The 19,060-nt window shown below is 37.2% G+C and overlaps 1 protein-coding gene across 5 annotated transcripts in view; it reads left to right on the top strand.

Moving 5' to 3' along the window:
• Nucleotides 1-1,112: 1,112 nt before the first annotated feature.
• LOC100742560 (dorsal-ventral patterning protein Sog) overlaps nucleotides 1,113-19,060 on the top strand; it is a 101,394-nt gene continuing 83,446 nt past the window's right edge. Inside the window, exons 1-2 of one of the 5 annotated variants that reach the window (XM_012388799.3) lie at nucleotides 1,113-1,563; nucleotides 11,691-13,170. The gene's annotated coding sequence lies outside the window, so the exon portion shown is untranslated. Of the gene's footprint in view, nucleotides 1,564-5,565; nucleotides 5,980-7,682; nucleotides 8,459-8,641; nucleotides 9,258-11,690; nucleotides 13,171-19,060 lie in introns of those variants that run through there. The other 4 variants (XM_024369575.2, XM_012388801.3, XM_012388798.3 and 1 more) reach the window with 4 other exon arrangements.

Below are 19,060 nucleotides of genomic sequence, written 5' to 3'. Positions count from 1 at the left end.
ATGTATGCATAGAACTCTATAGCACTGTAAACAGATGAATGTTTCTTTGTTTTTTTACTTATTTTAGCGTGTATTAATTTGCTTGACATTCTATCACGATACGTTATTTTAGTTACCGACCAGATTAATTAAAAACCAATATTTAAAAAACTTACGTATTATATATATAAATATATATGTGTGTTATCATCGTAACAACGATAAATGGGTTAAATACTTATAAGTTGCATTCATGACATCGCTCCTATATGCATGACCTTAGTGTCATGACATTCTCGCGCGCGTAATCTTCGGTGTATGAGTAAGTACTCAATACGGTGCATTGTCATTTTTAGCTTCAAATGTACATTATGTGCACGAGTGTGAGTGAATCCGGTTTCATTAAGTCTTTGTTTGGTAAATAAACGAAAATAAAACCATTTCAACCTTGAAGGAAAATTCAATTTTCATGAATCATTTTAAAGTTCGAAATTCACTTATTTTTACTTATATATCAAGTTTCTTAGTTGAAACTCATATGATAATAAAGCATCTCACTTACAATTACAACGTTTATACGAATTTATTGAATCAGTTTTTCGCCTTCCATTGATACGTTTTAAGAACAGATAATATATGTAAGTGATATCGATATACTCAAGGAATGATCTTTAGATAGATGATATGTTCAGAGTGAACAGGAAATACGTGTAATCGAATGTATATCCATATTGGTTAGAATTCACGATCTACAATGGCAATTGAATATTTTTATGAAACGTTTATATCAACGATACAAGGTGAAAGTTAGTGGAAAGTAGATCTTCTGCAGGAAAATTTATTCAAATTTCATATAAAGATACTGAAAGAAAACAAAGCTTAAAAATCCTACATAAATTATTTTTACACGATAAAAGTATAATATAATACTATTCTTTAACTTCGTTTTAAAATTAAAATGGTGATTAATTAACATACAGGATGTCTCTACCTTTTCCGACGATGCCAGCATATCCTACGAGTAAAAATGAAAGAAAATTATACTATAAAATTCATCATCAACATCATGATCAACCAATACCACACTTAAATCGATATATGGCGACAATCATTCCAGTATGCCTTTTGGTTTTTATTTGATCAGAAACTACGATTAGGAAAAAAAGATGGCGTTATCGATCAAATTGGGGTCACTGATCTTAGTATCTATTATGTATGTAACTTCCTATCTTTTACGTTTATGGTAACCGTGCACTACGCTTGGAATGTAGACGTAGATATGATTTGTGAAATAGCGTGAAGCCGGTGTTCCTTTATATTTTTAGAATTATTAACAACCTGCAGAGTAACGATCACGAGTATTGAATGTCAGACGAAGCTGTTTGTGATACATACGACTCGCAGACGGCGCCAGGCTTCTCGTCGGCAATAACCAAGCGTTCGTAACTCGTCATCGCGGCCTTTCGGATCGCGCGCGCGCGCGCGCGCACTCACTTCTTCACGTATATCAACAATCACCACATATATCGTTGATCGCCGAATAACAAATAGCAAGTGAAAAGTTCGTCGATTACGGACAGCAAGGTAAGCGAAAATCCTTCGGTAAATGGTAATTGTTCACTATGTACGTACGTTCAACGCTATCGTTACAACTTCGAGGTTATCACGTGTACGTACGCGTAATGCATCAGAGATGTAGGACAGGATATGAATCTTTTTAATCAATTTCTCTTTCTTCAGTAAATTTTTCTTTACGAGCAGAAATTGAGATTCCATCGGGTATATGCTAATTTTAAATAACTAAACGTTTTTTCCACGTTACTCATAGGTTTGTGTAGAGCATGATAAAACATCATGCCATAGGTGTTAATAGAAACGTGAGCTACGGCGCGCGTCGCTTGACACTTTGTGATATTACCGCGAAACAATTCTCAAATATTTTAACATGAAATTTAAAGAGAGTATAGCACGAAACGTCTCAGTATATACAAACTACGGGGAAAGAATATGATAAATCACATTTACAATTTTTTATAGGGAAATCCCATATTATCAAAATTGTCAATATGCATATTTGGTTTTGGAGCTTAACTGTTTCTTCATTCCTTCTAGTATTAACTACTTTTGAAAGATCTTTGATCCTCAGAGGTTGTTTCGATTTTCAATTATGTAAAAATTCTTACTTCTATACTTATACTTATCATGTTTTTCTCCTATAATTTTCAAATGCTGCGGTGTTGAATTGCTCGTGTGTATTGAGTCTAAGGGGAAACGATGAAAACCAGATTTACTAGCATCGAATGTAAAAGTCTATCGGCGCGTGCGATCGTTGTTGTTGATGGCGTCTTATATTTAGATCGTGTTGAAATTTAGTCGACCTTTGAGCATAAAAACTTCGAGCGTAATGCATTTCATTGTCAAGATATGCTTGGCAAGACTTTTTCCTTGTGGCGCGCGGTTGAAACGCATTCACGATCAACGCGCCATCTTCTCCTCGCTTTCATGACGTTGCCAAAAATGTGGCTCCTGAAAACTCACGGGCCCTCTATCCACCGTACGATAAACTGTTTGAGTTTACACGGCCGTCTGTGTTTTTCCTTCGATGAGGCACCAGGTTATCAATTTCCTCGGACATTGGCAAAATATTATTCCAAGTCGTGGCTAGATTGTTGTTGCGCCGCCAGGCAAGATTCCAAAGGGGATGGTTTTTCGAGTTTTGTACTTGGTGGGAGTTTGTCAAATGAATCTTTCTTCGAATAATTTTGTAGAATAAAATCTTTATGATAAATAATACATTACTTCGGTAAAAAAATATTTTTATTAGAATTGATTAATTGAATATATGATCTTAAGTATTTTAAAAAGTATTTTATTACAGATATTGGTACCAAATGTAAAGTAATAATTGTCCATTGCAAACTTCATACTTCTGAATATTTTCTCAAAGTTTATTATAATGATGCCAAAATTTCATACAGAATGTTTACTTTCTACTAGAACCCGTCTCTTTTAAGAAAAAATACAATGATATCTAATGCACCATAGACTTTCACGACGAGATCGTAATGGAGATTGCGATTACGTATGGTTGTCAAATTGCAGACAAGATTTTAGAAATTTTACTTCGCCATTATCAGCCATGGTATGTAGGAATGTACAGTAATGAACAAAAATATCGACTAACTTATCTTGTAAAATTCTATTTCAATTTGTAAAAAAGAAATATGCTACAAATGTTCTTACTAAGTATTATGATTTACTAGTCAATCAATCAATAATTTACTGTTCAAATACTTTGTTAACTTTTGTTCGTGTATGCTCGTAAGTATTTTGTAACTTTTATATGTATTCATTTTCAGATTCGGTTCAGACTTGACCAATATAATCACGAGATTCATAGTCACGTTAGTCCTAAACAAATTTCACGATATTTTGTATAGTACATTATATATGTATAAAAAGATTCTATAACTGTTGGAATACTTTCCTGAGCCACTGTACGTGTGCAGGCATAATGCCGCGAGAATGGCGCCAACATTCCCATCTGTCGACGTGTATGCACCGTAAAATGTTGGATCGCGTCGCGTTCGCGCGCCGATAATGACCACGCGTGTGGGTGGCGTGCTACATAAAGACTATAAGGCTTGTATCGGTGGTGGATAACGCGAGATCGGTGTATAATATAGGTAAATTCTAACGGCGTGCAGGAATGCCGCATAATTCAGCTATTAATTGACGCCTGATTGCTACTCATGCAAATCCGATTAATGAGGTGATCGTCAGAGAAATAAATATTTCTCTGCTGCATGTTGCCTTTGACATTTTCACGGCGTTGATCGTTCGATGAAAATCGCTCTTTCCATCGTACTTTGGTTGATCGTTAATTATTGCCATTGAAATAGTAAACTATTTATAATCGCGCGGTTTACGAGCGAAGTATTTTCATGGAAAAAGCGCAAAAAGCGGAAATAGGTTTACGAGTTCGGTATCAATTTCGCGCGCGTCACGATCGAACTTAGGCGTAGTGATTTATCGACATGTGCTTGCCACACGTACCACGCTTAAATTCATTTTACAGTCCCGTAATTCACGTTGCTCACCCAAATTTACTGATATGGGCTATCTATTCGGACGTGCTGAATTTGGATGAGGGAATAAATTCTGCTGTTGTGCTGTGATCGTCTCTAGAAAGTGCGTTTGTATTATTGGATGACGATTATTGAGATTGCTTCTTTAAAATTAAGTCCATTTGCATCATAATGGAATTATTATAAATATTTTTGTTCATTACAATCAAGCAATGATCAATTTCATGTTGGTATGACCTAACCTCATTTTTTTACACTATCTAACAACTTCTAGCTTTTAAAAAATATATATGAAGTTAGAGGAATTTACTATCATATTTGTATTACACATATATAAGCATTCTTATTCCAGTTTATAGTTAATAACTCATCGATCAAGTATGTTTTCTCGAAACATCCCGCATTTCATTGAGGAATCTGAAAGAGTATCGGTAGTCCCTAGTCCCGTAACAAGAATCTGGAAGGCAGATGAAACACTGGATAAAGTACTTGGGAAGGAAGCTTCGCGAAATCCTTGTCGACAGTCCCTGAAATATTGCCAGTCAATTTCGATTGTGTACTTTACGACGAACTCGGCGGTCTTCCAACATTCCTTTAGTACGTGTTGGTAGAGTTACGAACCATCGATCTCGCACGTGCGCCCCGCTCTCTCACAAAGAGCCCCTACTGGATCCTTCGAGGGATAACTTTCGTTCACAAAAACTTCCGACTTTTCGTAGCGTCGACGGGCTTAATGTTCGTGCAATGTGAATAACGTTTCGATGCGCTTATAGGTATAAGTCACTCGATGTGTACGCGGGAACATTTACATAAACACGTGCACAAGCAAGAGCTGAAACGTATCCGGGCTCAAAAACAGCGAGGAAGGATTGGCGCGGTAACGACCGGGCTTGTGTGGGACGAATAATACCTCGTGTGCGTACAGTCAACTGCAATAACGACGATTTTAGACGACGTTTCGCGAACTCGTAACTTACGCCCGTTTCGTTGTTGGCCAGTTCCTTTTAAAACGGGTCACTATACGCATGTTCTATTTATAAGTTCACGTGGAAATTCGGTGATGCAATTGCATCTGAAATGAATTTGCGATCGTCAATTTTATTTCGCTACTTATTAGATTAATCGCTAAAGGATTGCTCTTTTAGAGAGTTTATTTACATTTCCTTATTTGTACGTGTTAGAGGGAATCATGGAGAAGTGAGAGGTTATACTATATAAAAAAAATAAGTCGAAGATGTAGAGTAGTACTATTTTATAGAAAGCTTCGTTTTCGAGTAAATCGGTATCGAAAGATCATTCCATATGCGTGGGCTTGTACGTGGCGCCACCTAGATAGACTTAGCAAACTTTGTTGTAAACTTGCATTATTTTTTGTGTTTATTATTTATTAATTAACAACCAAACAAAAATATTTTTTATCGAAGAATCCACTTTTTATATTTAAAAACTTTCTAAAGCAATTCTCCATTTATTACAATGTAATTGTAGATATTAGATAAAAATATTGACAGGTTTACATTCTTAGAATTAACTATAACTGTACTTTGTTATCAGTGATACCAACTACCCCCATTAATTTTCTTCATAGTTTACTTTCCGCGGAAACCATCGATCGTTCAGTGATTTTAGGTTAAGTCTCCCTGTAGAATTCGTTTGAACATCGTTCGATCGTTTATGTCCGAAGGATATATCGATCTAATTCTGAGAAGATCTGCGACGGAACTAGGAGTTCAAAGTGTTCTAGCGTTACTGTACGACAGACCGCGTGCGAAAATCACACGAAGCATACGTGAATACGCGAATGCATATGCGCGGCCAGAGCCGTGAACTAATAGATCCACGCGAACGTATATTTGCGGATGCAGAAGGGCGAATATTTCTGCCTTGTATACGTAGAGCTGGAGATCGCAGGGTGTTTACATAGAACGATTATGCATATGTATTAAAAACGCTTTATTTACATACGTGTATTTCATGTTTATGTACTGGAGGCATAGTGGAGAAGTCGTTGACAGTGTCTGACGTCAGAAGAGCAAGAAAGTTTTTAATTTAATGTTTTCTTATATACTTCTTTCGCATGACTGAAGTTCTCTTTCATAATGCCTGATTATAATATTTCGAAAGATAGTTAGATGCTCTTTTATTAGAAACTAGCTTGCTACTTTTTAATTTCAATTAAAGTGTTAACATTATTCCTACGACCATTAGATGATACATTGAATTAGCTGATCCCATAATGTTCATGTGGTTCTTGTACTATAAGAATAATATAATAGATGTTTTAGAAGAAATTACTGTTCTACTTCTTTTTTATAACTTTTATGTTATTTATTTATGTAATCGCCATCGACTTCTAAGTTCTTCTCACCACGCGACATTAATTTTTATGTTTCATCTTAAAAAGTTACACTCTTTTCTGGGCTATACATAAATAGATGTATAGACAAGGAATTCTGATTCCATACTCGACTCTCTACACTCTCTACTCTAATCATGTTATGAGCAATTACAAGTTTTCAATCGTGATGTGAAAACATATAGAGGTATGATTAATTAATTGTTCGAGTGGAACGTTGGTGAAAGCTGGTCAATTATGACTTATGACTGCCTGATGTTTGTGATGGACTGTGAGCTTTCTTTTCCTTTCGCTGCTATATTTGCTTCATACTTGCGTTACTAACAATGTGATGGTTATGACTATAGAGAAATGCGATTTTATCATGAAAAAATAAAATATAAATAAAATAAAAATAAAAATAAGAATATATTTTAAGAAACCTCGTATTATGTGTATATGAATTAGTAAAAGAGTGCCTTAAGATTAGTTAATGTCTGCACGCCCGAGACAGCGTTCTAATTTGCCCTGGTTGCTCTCGATTTCTATCGTTTTATCGGATTAGTTTGATAAATTCTAGACACGAAGTGACAGCTCGGCTGAAAAAACGCGAGCCTAGCATGAGACGCAATAAACTAAACAGGTAGTTGTAGTTCGCAATAGAAATTACTAGTAGAATTTGCTGCCTCGAGTATGATTAATGGTAATATCAATGATATACATGTATGATCACATAATGATAGACCCCAAGGTTAGATTAGAAAGAAAAAGGTTCGTATCATTGAAATATTTTGGGATTATCGTATTATGTAAAAAATATTGTTAATTGTAATATATCAATTTTATTGTATACAACAGGAAAATATATAGTTGAATAAAGCAATAATTATAGTTTGATCGAAATCAGATAGTTGCTCTTGAACACCCCCACTATGTGCCATACCTGCTCATTTCTCAAACACACACTATACGTGTACATACTTATAAATATCTTCGAAATTTCTTTTCTCTCCCCTTCTCGAGTGATCTATTACAACGATAGATTTCTCTGCCGAGTTTAGACACTAATCCTGCAAAAAGTTAAAGAAAACTAACGGAATAAAGGAAACTCACAATTCGTGAAGGCAGACCTGTCCGGAAACTAGTTTATCAAAAACGAAATTTTAACGAACGGCCACTATATCTTACTTCCGTCGATGATTTATACGTAACGCGATCTCCCCGCAAGAAAGTTGTAGGAGGGGAGACGATGGATGCAAAGAAAAGGAAAAGAGTCGCGGCTGTCATAAATATCGCGTCTCCTTTTTCATCCCGTCGCGTTGAGCTCCTCTTAAAAACGAGCCTTAACACTATATCTCTAAATCGAACGACGCCGAGACACCCGTGACAAGTGGACATGCCACGACGCGATGCAGGGCTCGGTTTCGCGCCGGCCGTTCACGACTCCACGTAAAATTAAGATCGATTTCACGTCTAACGAGCGTCGCCCTGTGGCATGGGTGTTGCGGGACAAATAAGAAGGGCGGGGAAACAGAAAGATGAGATTGAGCCGGTTGGTCGTTCAACCGAGCCAGTTACAACGGACGGCGCCCATGATCCGGTTAGTTTGGTGAGGAACGTGAGAGTAAGTCGCCCCTGGAGCAAGAGGAAGTAAGACAAATAAATATTCACTAGCGAATGAGAAAGAGAGAAAGACGAACAAACAACAAATGAAAAAAACACTAGGAGGATACGGTGAGATTGGCGAGCGAAACAAGGAAGGAAGACAAGAGTTGTTGGAAGAGAAAGAAAGAAAAAAAAGCACAATGACGATAGTAGAGAGCTATAGCGTGAGAGAGACGGGGAATGTGTGTTTGAAAGAATCAAATGAAGCGGGAGAGTGGAAAACGTAGGAAGAGGAATGAAGGTGGCAAGATTAGTTGGGAAACGAGTAGGAAAAAGAGGGAAGATACTAGTACGTCGGATACGTGGGATGGATAATACTTCCTTGGCGCGTGTAATGTACTCGTCCGGCGGCGCCGGCGCCTGCATGCATGTTCTTTTTCTCTATCCCACGGTGAGTATTTCGCTTTTTGTTCCTCTCTCTCTCTCTCTCTCTCTCTCTCTCTTTCTCTCTCTCTTAGTGAGTGCAGCGTATTTATAGTGTATTATTATTGTAGTATGTTTACGCGACATGACACAGATTCCGCAGCGACGCCCCCTGGGAAGCCTATATGGTAATGCCCGGTCCAGTGTGCGCCAAAATCTTCGAGCCGCGTCTAAGAACGAGGTTATGGTTGATGTTATGACGCACGACTTTACGTAGCTCCGAGATCGTTTATTCTCGGTTTGAGAACGATAAACGAACATTATTAGCCATCGATTTTCGAACGAAAGGTTATCATTGCGACACACGGAGACGCCAGTTACGCATATTCGAGTCCTTTAATTAAGTCGTACGGAAGGGGACAAGGACAACGAACGTCGGCGCACGCGCTGCTTTCCCATCGATGTTTATGGTAATGTTGTTTGACGGTGTTACCATGATCGCAATACAATTACGGTGGACTAAATTGCGTCGTTGTTTACGTTTTCACTGTTATTACTTGATACCCGCGTGATCAAACGAGATACGAAAAAATCGTTAACCGAAAGTATGTGGGGTTACGCGAGAAGTGTACATAACCTCGTAAACGTGTAAAAATTGTTCGGTGCCTGGTCGTATGTTTTGGTTAGGTTGTCGGCTTACATGGTGACGAAAGCCGTGACTCGTGTAGTTATTTAGCGCGACGGCGACAAAACCTAGTGTTTACTATCGATCAGAAGGAAGATGAGAAAAAGAAAGAAGAAACAGGGACAACGAGACACGACGTCAGGTCTGTGTTCATTTAAATTTTTCCTCTTGGGCGTCGTAATTAATTGACCTCATTGCTGACAGCGCTCAACTGTTTTTATTCCGATCACTTATCAGTAATTAATTTGCCTGAACGTCGTAAATAAAACAACACTATCGCCGAGAGGACTTTTTTCCTATTCAAGATCTATACTTTACATATGCATTGAACCTTTTCTTATTTTGCTTTATATGATTTGTAAACCTCGTTTCCACTAAAGCAACATCAAGGAATTTCTTGTCGCCTTTAGTTGCTATATATTCCACAATATTTTCAACAAACAGTAACTTACAGAATTATTTTATCCACACTGAAGCAACACACGGCGACTTTTTCAAAAGAACAGCTGAACTGTAACAAAAAATTACTCGACGTTACTTCAGTGGAGATGAGGCTTTTGAATGCAGACTTTCTGGATTGATTTATTGTTTATCCATATCGATTAACCATAATGTTCGATCGATTCGTTCGAAGAGCTAACCACATTTTGGATCGAGATGACTTCTCTTCGTTATATTTTTACGCGTAGATTATTTTTTTGGTAGGGAATTTTCGGAATATCCAACACGCAGATTTATCATTACGAGTCCTTGGAAGAGATTGAAGTTTGCCTTACGGTTATTACGATCGCGAGATATCCCCGAAATACATATAAGTGATCGTGGCGCCGCCCTCGTTCCGTTGTGACTAAAGATTCGCGAGGCTGTGAATAGATCGGCCATGAACAATAATAAATCATTTTGGTCTCGAAATCGGTCGATCCTGATGAGCTGCAGGAATACATAATAAGCGACAGCTGATCCACTTGTTTGTTGTCCTATCGTCGCGTCGCGTCGCCCTGGGTTCATGACAGCGTATAAAATGAGATCGACAGGGTTAATGGTCGATTGGTTTTACGCGGGGAACGTATTTAATCGGATTCAAGCGTGTTCCAATCTTCTCATCGTGTCGTTGTTCCGTTGTCGGATAACGTTCATCGTGTCGTCCGACAAATCAACAGGTTAGATTCTTAAATAGTAAAGGAAACGAAAAAAATTTATTTTTACATGATAAAACATTTCTTTTAATTAACACAAACTACGCAACTACAGAAAAGTAAATTGCCAATATTATTCAATAGACTGCAAATATTTATGGGAAACATGAATGTACAAAAATATATGAAATGCATATACATAATTTGCAAGAATATATTATATTAGATGCTGAAACAAATCTTCAATCACTTACTTTCAATAATAACTAATTACTTTTGATAAACATCTACAGTTTATCAATCAGTAGTTAGTTATTCAACTATTATTCATAAAATCACAGAAAAATATTTTCTATTGAACCATGGTAGACATACATTGTGATCTACTGCATAATGCATCAACTATCGTTTAAGAAACTTCCTATAGAATTAAACTTTAAGGAAAGCATAATATTTATTCAAAAGTATGCTTGTATCTTTTAAGTGGTCATTATAGACATCTATCATATGCAATGAACCATTGTCAAACCATCATTTATCCTAACCTCACTTATTAATCCACGAAGGCAATTTAACGTCTATTATTTGGTAATTACGTCACGCTAAAGCAAACAATCGGAGTTGTCGTTTCCTGTTTGTTTAAATTCACTGGTAGAGGGCCCTTTGTCCGTCTGGGGCCGGGTTCGATTTCAGAAATTTGCGTAACTGGCTTGGATCCAAGGCGCACCGACGACTTATTGCAGTGGAGCGGATGCAGCCGCTCTCGGTCAAAACAGAAACACGCAGAGCGACTGCGCCCGATCGCGGTCCCTTTGCGTCTGTATTTTCGAGAAGTGCGCGCGAATTCCGCCGATAAATCATTCAGACGGCGCTGTGAGAGGAATGTCAATCGCGGCGCGGTTACCTACACGTGTTTATGTTCTTTTCAAAACATTACTATTTAATATATTTCTGTACACGAAGAACGATATATGTACGTCTGCAGAAGGTGCATATGTGTATTTTGCAGTTTTCATTTCATTTTCGGTCTCACAGTTTAAAGAACTATTAACCAAATAGCGCTACCGTTAATGTAACATTAAAGGATTGCGTCAGTCAATGATTAATTCATTTAAACATTATTCAAAGTGCTAGTTATTTGATAAGTTTGAAGTTTTAATAGTGGAAACTTTTGCATGAACTTCGATCGTTTCATGTTAATAACCAAAAGATGAGGATTCGAAATTATTTTATATTTTCTCTAGAAAATAAAAAACTTGGTAAAAGAAACATATTAATGGACACCTGGCTATATACATTAAAGTTAATACACCCTTCATTCACAGACGCGCACTCTTTAACCTTAGATCCTTGAAACTCATTTAATTTTCATTCTTATTACCAACACTCATTCATCCAGTACAAAATGCATAAGCATGTTATCGTCTGAAAAATTCCAGATTCCACGACGCATTGCGATAAAGGACCGATGATGGAACATTCACCGTCGGCATTCACCGACCATACTGTTTACCTGAATGAACGAACGTTCAGGGGAGGGGGAGGAGGTATTTTCAAGAATCGCCAGCGTGTATCGCGTTGTGGTTGGGCAGAGGCGTGCGGGCAGGTGTCTCGACCGAGGCGCCGGAAGGTCGTAAACCGTTTCGGATCACGAGGTCTCTACCGAGCCTCTCGGTACCGGGCGGCTGGACATTATTTACACCTCGTGGCGCGCTGTAAAATCGCGTATACACTCGTGTTCCCTCATGCTGTCCACGCCTGAACGCAGGTTCATTTAAATTGCATTGCAGTCGCAGGACGACCGTTTCGATTCTCTCTCTCTCTCTCTCTCTTTTCTTTCTTTTTCTCCATCAGTTTACATATAGTAGAGGTTCTTATGAAAGCTTTTTCTGGATTATGGTAATGAAATGAAATCTCAGAGCCCTCTCATAGTCTGTAGATAAGACTTAAAAGAAGGAAATGTGTTACAAATATACAATATATCAAATACAAAAAAGTTCTACTATTTATACTTCACATTAACACATTCGGTTCTACTAAAATGCTATTGTCCAACCTACATTCTTTATTGGCCAATGTTATTTTTTGTTTAAACAATAATACTTATCTCAACACAGTATCCGTTAGGTTACTTATCTTCCTTAAGGCACTCTATTAAAAATTGAAATACGTATAACCATTTAACAGCATTACTTACTGAATACTGAATCAACAAAGAACACCCATCGTAGCATTGAACGTACTAAACGTGCTTCCGCATTCGGCATCTGGATTATCTTCATTCCATAGCTACCCAAAAGTAACCATCAAAAGCTTGGTCCAGGTAAAACTACCGTCGTTTACTTTCTTACATTACCTTAGTAATGGTAACTTTATTCATCGAACCTACGGGGCCCGCAGTTCAGTTTTTCGTAGAAGCGACTATTGTCTCGGAGATTAATGGTGCTGCGCGAAACCGTTCGTCCTGCAGACGTACAGACCCGAAAGATTTCGCTCCTTTTGTACCCTTCTCTGCCCCGTTTCCTTCACGACGACTACAATCGGTAGGGTGGCCGGCCTCGTTTCGATTCCCATTCAAAAAAATGGCCTCCTCGAAGCTTCGTTTCGAGGGTTGAATTCTGGCTCCGGTCTCCACCCGCTTCCCTCGGCCTTTTCACGCGCGTGCCCGTTTCTCGGGGGACTTGTTAATTGTCGGACGAAATTAATCACCCGGTACCCCGGCTCGCCTTTTGTATACGGCGAGCTCGTGATTCGCTCGATTTAACGCGTTCCATTATACGGTCTCTTGGATGGAAGAGAATTGATGTGAGATGAAGATAGAAGTGGTGAAAAGGAAATTATGGCGCGTCGTGGGATCTAAATGGCGCTGGTGATGTTTTGTTGCTAGGTCTTCCTGCAGATGGTGCCTGCTACTTTGGGGTAAGTGTAAATGGATGAAATTGTTAATAGAATAGACGCGATGAAATTGTATTACTAAACTATGGATGTTTACGCATTTATGGGAAATTTAAACATGCTAAAATGCGCAAGATGCGTACATAACGCGTAAGACTAAATATCCGAAGTGTAATAATCGTTATATAGGAGTCAATTATTATAGGTTATTTCTTTCATTCTCTTAACAAAAATATAAATCTGTGTAAACATCCGCAGTCTAGTTATTATTATTTGTTTGAAACACATTGTTATGCGTAGTCATATAGGTTTAGTCCTATATAAAGGCTTGAAAATTTCTAATAAAATTTTGACAGTTTTATGAGTTTGATGAATGCAATAGAACTTCGTTTATATGGAAGTCCATTTACTTGAACGAAATTTTAGTTACTGTCCGATTTCAATGTCGTTCATTTTGTCGTGCGTCAATTAAAATTTATATTTTTGAAAAGAGGTCGTGGACGAGATCGAGAAGAGAATTTTGAGAAAAAGGCGGCACTTAGAGGAACGCGCGTCGACAGACAAATATTGCTAAACCGACGTTTATTATTGTCCGTAGACGACGTGCACGATCAATTCGCCATATCTCGGCCGCTTGATCTACGATCTGCGACAGCGATGCACGAAATCGTGTATGTTGCTGTTGGCCCGGATTCAGATAAATATTTATGGTCGATGAAATAATTTTACTAGCGCTATTTTTTCCCCTGTGAAAGATCTTTCAGATATAGTGGAATCTTCATACTACAGCTCTTATATATAAATTGAACTACTAAATATCAATAGCAATTTATGAAATTATCTATAAGTCATCTATGACACTATGTTTTCCTATAGAATTTAGACCAAAGACAAAAATGTTTTCTAAGATATATGATCTTAAATTAAAGCATCAAACTTTAATAACAATTACTGCAACTACGTCTATATCCTATGTTTTTTTTGCCACGATTAAACAAAGATTAGGGCATAGGAGCATTTAAGCTATAGTCACGTTTCAAATTAAAGGATTAATTAACAGTGGCAACTGATGTAATTACAGTTGGAATTATAGATAGCATCTTACATTTTCTCTACTGATTAATTAAAAGCACAGTAATCTCTAAGGTATTGTTACATCTTAGTTTAAAGCTCTAAGTAATGTAGAATTTAAACCAGAAATAAAGTATGAGAGTCTAAAAAAATTTTTTTTTTTATTTATTTATTTATTTACATTTTACAATTTGTCCAGTAGGACATTTGGTAAAATATTATAGCTTAGTGGTGTAATAATATAACATGTGGATGGCTACCCACAGTGGGATACCATCTTCGAATTTGATTGATTTATTTCTTTAGTGTGGTGAGTGTTTATATGTTAGGTTATGTCCTTTGTGAGATCTGTTGGGTGTTTCCTTTTTAATCTTCAGTCTAAAAAATTAAATTCTAAATTAGAATCTCAAAGAAATAGAATACAGTAAGTATACCAAATAGCTAGCAAATATAACATTATATTCATTTTATTATAATTCTATTAAGTATCGAAAAAAGGTCGTGGGGTTTATTCGTTAATAATAACAACAAATCGAATTTCGTGCAGTAATTGATCAATGTAATGTATGAAATTGGTTTCAGTGGAAAGTTTAATCTTCGTAGTTGGTATACATGCTTTGCTGTTTTCAATTGTTTTGACATGTCGTTGTCGCGTGGCAGTAAACATAGATAGCTAGCAGTTAGAAATTCGTTCTTTCTTCTTTTACGTGTTTAGATTTGGATATACAGCAGCAAATGTAGCAAGATGCATTTGTAGTATACGTAGGGAAGGTGTTGTTAGCGAGAAGACAGCACAAAAATGGTTTAAACGGTTCAAAGAAGGAAATGTATCGTTAGATGACGAGCCAAGTTCACAAAGTCCATTTGTCATCGAAAATGAGAAATTGAATGAGTATATGCGTTCAAACTTACGAAACAGATGTTGAGATGCAACAGCACCTTGTCTACATACATTATAAATGCGTTTTGCTACATTTGCTGCTCTATATCCAAGTTTAAACTTGTAAAAGAGAAAAGAATTTTTTAACTTGTCACGAACCATATTTACTTCCACGTGATTAACGAAATGACGAAACAATTGAAAGCAGCAAAGCATGTATACCAACTGCTGAGATTAAACTTTCTACATGGACTAATTTTACGTATTACATTTAGCCATTATTTTTTATTATTATTAATTATAAGTAAACTGTTATCCTTAATTGGTGTTATAGGCATTTCTCTTCTCAGGAGTCTGTTTCCCCAGAGAATATATATAAACTTTGATATTTGATCATCGTTGAGACTTTCCTATGTCATTGAAACTACTTATGTATATTCAAACTTGGTCCAAACCATAACCTATAAAATATAGAAATTACTATTTATCAGCCATATAAATCTCCAATTCTAAATAGCTTTCCACTAAAAACATGCTTTAAACATCATCTAAAATACTTTCCTAACCATTAATTCTTGTATTTTACAATAGTAAATGAAATATAATTGAAATAGTAGTAGTGCTCTATTTGTTCAGTAGTATAACAGTATCCTTGGTCTGGCCGGTTCATTTTCTTTTCTCCCATTCGTGCGTATCGCTTTTCATAGTGTTTGGAATTTTCAAAGACTCGTAACATCGCTTAAAAATGCATAAAGCATACTCCTTATGAAATTACATTGGCGGATAGGTTAGAAAGGAGGAACAGGCAACAGGCTTTGGAATTGATCGCTTTCGTAACATAGCTAATCTCACAGAAACATTTTATTCGATGTATAAACGTGCATTGCTTCACGTGTACATAGAGTCCATTGAATCTAAATGGTGTTTTATACTTCTCAGTCAGTGTCCAATAAAATATCGATGGTGTAGCCGATCTGGCTCGCCTACTGAGCCTTCAGCAAAGGCGCAAGAGTATTAATGTCATATTAATTTCGCCTCGTGCATTTTGTGAAGACCCGTTATTGATGTCATGAAACTTTGTCTATTAATATTATGCTCCCTTTTGGATATTTACTTTAATATTGAATATTTAGAGCTTTCTCTTTCAACACATACCTTTAACTTGGCAAACCTAATGAATTTGATATTTTGGTAACTAGTTTACTATTACTATTATCATTATTTTACTGTCTTAAACAATTCCAAATTTTGTAAAAATAATTCTTTCCATTTGTTTCAATCTTCTTATGACACTCTTCAAAAATGGAAAGTAATTGCAAAGTCCAGTAGTATAGTTACTACTAGTAAATATAATCCATAGTTATAATAAATATAATCCATAAAAATACTTCTATGATTCATGATCCTATAATCTATAAAATCTATAAAAATCTATCAAAATTAATTTGTTTACCATACGCACAAACATTTTTGCTTTCAAACGTGTGCATTGATATAACCTATCCACGATAAAAAAAAGATAAGCCATAACAGTGGCAAAAGCGGAAAGGATCAAATAGTGTTCAACGTGAATGTTGTTACCAGTCGAAAAGAGGCATCTACATTTGGCGTGCACCGACAATACATACCTCGCTCCCCACATTCCACGACGAGTTGACAATGAGCATTGTGTGTCTCCAGCGCGTTATAGGTGAGCATCGGCGGGACTTAACCTTATTTCTCGGTCCTCGTCCATACCCGGTTACGAAAAGGGATATCATTGTTAGAACAGACAGCAGAAGGGTCTACGAACTACGAAAAGTTACATCCGTTCATCGAGCGTTGAATAGAAATACTCTTCTCTCTTACACGTTCATTCCTTTTTCTTGTTCTCGTTGCATCTTGTGGTTCTTCTTGTGGGCCACCAGAAGTCGCCAAGGAATCTATTAGATTTGTCATAGCCGTATGCTGTGAATAGTTGTCGGTCAGGTGATCCTTTTACATCTATCTATTTTTCTCCTTCTTCCATCTTTTTTCTATCTTGTTTTCTGTTTCTTTTCTCTTCCCATCTTCATCATTTTCGTCTGTCGTTGTTCATCTTTTTTCCACGCTCCGTCAATTCTGTAGCTGTGAATTTTATCATTTTTTAATCACCTTCTTTAGTTTGATCTCATTTATCATCCTCTCATCTTTTCCCTTTTTCTTTATCATTTTACCTCTGTATCTCTTTCTCATCATTTCTTTTATCTCTTCTATCTTTATCACGCGTTTTTGTCTTGTACCGTCTCCATATTTATCTGTTTTATCAACCTTATGATCACTTTTCCTATAATACTGATGCACTTGTCTTTTTTAATTGCTCTTTCATATTCTAATTTCTAAAAATTTGACAAATCCAGAATTCGATTAAAAACGCCGCAAAGGAATCTTCGATGATTCCACGAAGTAATTGAACTTCTTCTTGTTTCATTCGGCGTGTGGTCCCGCGCAAATGATCCTCTCTCGAACGCCACCGTGGGCGATACGCTCCAGCCGGCCACGATAGGGCATTGAAATAAATCATTTCGTGTCCTTTTGTGCGCCACTGGCACTCCAGCATCGCCTGTCTTTTCTCCTTGCTATCTGTGGTTTTGATCTTCGACTGCACCTCGATCGGAATCTCAATTCGCACTATTTTTATTCCATCGTACATTAAATTTCTTCGCTGATACTGGCAAAAACTTTCTTCATATCTTTCTTGTTGTCTTTCGATTTTAAAATGAACAATTTTTACGGTAAATCACGAATAAAATAGTAGAGATAGAAAATAGTGATAAAAGTTTTGATAGGTTAGGTTAAATGTTGCACTTTTTGGTTTTAATGCATGCATCAGTGTATTAGATTAGATGTAAAGATGACGAATATAAATCTTTATAGTATTAGTTGCACCTTACAGCTTTATTTCGAGGATCGTATCAGGGTCGAAGTCGATGTGTCTATTTAACGAAGTGGCTACCGAAAAACATTCAAGATATAATGGAGAGCTACAAAATTAATTCCTATGCGTGTATGATGTAATCAGCTCGAGTATTCTTGTTGACAATGACACGATTCTTCGTGAATCATCTTCGATAATTATTTGTAAAATAGGAAATTCTTTGCGAGTATTACAATCCTTTCTTGTATCACGTAATGATTTTCTTAAAATATCCTCTTCTATACATATCTTTGAAAATGTGAAGATTTTTAATTTTTCTATGTTCCACGTTTCTATTTTTTTTTTTTTTTTATTTTTTTGTTTCTGTAATACAAATAAAGTAATTAGAAAATGTAGAAATTAGGAAATAAAGGCGACCCGAATCGCAAGCTTTTCCTTAACCATCTCATGGTCCGAAGTCAAGTGTCAACCAATCAGACGCGAGAGATGCAAGCGCGCGAGGGATTACCTTCGATTCGGTGCGCATCAGCGGCGCGCACGAAACGTGTCAGAGACGCGTAAACGTCGTCGCGGGGAAGAATCACTGCGCGGTTTATCGTCGGATTAGATGTTTTATTGCCGTAGCTCGGTTCCGAGGCGGTCCTCGAAAAACGACAAGAAAAATAATAATAAAAACATCACGCGTCTCCGTGTCCTCCGTTTCACGCATCAAGAGGAACAAGGATAGAAGGAGAAAAATAGTATAGGGGAGAGAAAGAAAGAAACCGCTCTCCGGCGGTCTGTTCGCGAACAAAATCTGCCGTAAAATTCGTTTCGTGGCGGAAGATATTTTTCCTGGAAATGAATTCACCGAGCGTCGTCCACGACGAATGTGCATCCGGCTTAATGCCCTGCTGCAGAACGAAGAATGCCGCAGGTATCTCACGTGGAATCTGCGAAAGCGTCGTCCCCTCTCGCCTTCGAACGCGAGACGACGCAGCCTCGGCCTCTCTTCGCCATTTTTCTTTTCTCACCTTAAGGCCTCACACGCTCACGCTTCTCTCGCCGGTTCCCCCTACCACTCCCAT

This window comes from Bombus impatiens, unplaced genomic scaffold, assembly GCF_000188095.3.
Source record: "Bombus impatiens unplaced genomic scaffold, BIMP_2.2 scf_0582, whole genome shotgun sequence".
Lineage (NCBI taxonomy): Eukaryota > Metazoa > Arthropoda > Insecta > Hymenoptera > Apidae > Bombus > Bombus impatiens.
Note: the sequence above shows the minus strand (reverse complement) of the source record. Positions and strands in the feature narration are given on the sequence as shown.